A 1,537-nucleotide genomic window follows, 5' to 3' on the forward strand; every position below is an offset into this window, starting at 1 on the left:
GGGTGTACACTCGGGAAGCGACATCCCCTGGATGTTTCACATCTCTGGGCTCAGCTGTGCGAACAGCTCCGAGCCGCGTTCCTCCCGGCGAACTACGAGTACCGCCAGCGTTCGCGCTTCCTCGCGTGTAAACAAGGAAGACGCGAACTGCACGAGTATGTGCAAGAGATACGGGAGCTCACGGCGTCCCTAGTGGGAAACCCACTCAATGAACACATCAAGATGACTGTGTTCATGGACGGCCTTCGAGTGGGCCCCGCACGCACTCAGCTGTTCCGGGTGCAGGCAAACACCCTTGAAGAGGCGATTCAAGTGGCTCTTCAAGAAGAATACAGCCATCGCCAGGCGCGTACGCCGGCCTCAGCGTGGCCTGGGAGTTCCTTGTCGGCTCCCGGTCGAACAAGCCCCAACGGACCAGTTCCCATGGAACTCGGGTCCGCCGAACAGCGTGACATCCGCTGCTTCGGCTGTGGGAAGATGGGCCACTTCAAGCGCGACTGTCCCGCGGAAAGACTCCGCAGACGGTCCTTCCCCAAGCCCGTCCTCAAGGGTCGCTGGCAGAAGCCAGGATCCCGGGGACAGGGGAACGCAGGGAACCAGTAGGGGCGGGGCGCCCTACTGGGGAAGAACTAAGTCTTCGTGATGGGTGCGCGGGTGGCGCGTACCACGGGGGACTTAGCCCCTGAGAGTCTTCGCACTCTCGAATCGGCGAAGAGCAGCGGCGGGTTGCTCGTAGTACACGGATGTGTACGGGGATGCGATCATCCCTTTAGAATCTTGATCGATTCTGGGGCGTCGAAGAATTTCGCACGCCGCCAGACGGCTGCTCACAACAGCAACAAGTTGTCCGATGCTTTGAGAGAAAGCAAGGGCAACGGGACGGTGTCAGTGCGACTGGCCGACGGGAAGGTCGTCACTGTCCCCAACGTCCAAGTGGATCTGGCCGTCAATCTGACAGCCTCGAACAGTTCTCTGTTCTCGATATGGATCCTTATGATATGATCCTGGGCATGCCCTGGCTTGAGAAGCACGAGCCCTGGATCGACTGGCGAGGCAAGGCAATCGGTGCCAGCCGCCCTGCGCAGTCCGACAGAGCATTGGTGAGTCATGTCCCCACCTCTGTCAGGACCCGGGGCGCCCGCGAGGGCTGCCAGGGTACCAAAGCATCCGGCAGGTGCTTGGGAGTCGTCGACGTATATGACGACTCCGAGGATGTTTTGATGGTGGCCGCGCCCAGAAGAGGCGCCGGCCAAGTGGGTAACTTAGGTCCACAGGCGGGTAACTTAGTTCCGCAGACAGCTGCAGCTGTCATGAACACTGAGAACAGCGTGTTCAGAGTGGGTAACAGAGTTCCACTCACGGTCGCCCAGACCATAACTGAAGAGGGAAGACGTCGGATACGCTTCCTGTGTGGGTAACACAGTGCCACACGCGGTCGCCCAGACCTTAACTGAAGAGGAAGGCGTTGAACACGCTTCCTGTGTGGGTACAACAGTACCACACGAGGCCACGAGTGCCTCGGATGTCGTAGCGACGA

This window comes from Phytophthora infestans, genomic scaffold, assembly GCF_000142945.1.
Source record: "Phytophthora infestans T30-4 supercont1.20 genomic scaffold, whole genome shotgun sequence".
In the NCBI taxonomy this organism is placed as follows: domain Eukaryota; phylum Oomycota; class Peronosporomycetes; order Peronosporales; family Peronosporaceae; genus Phytophthora; species Phytophthora infestans.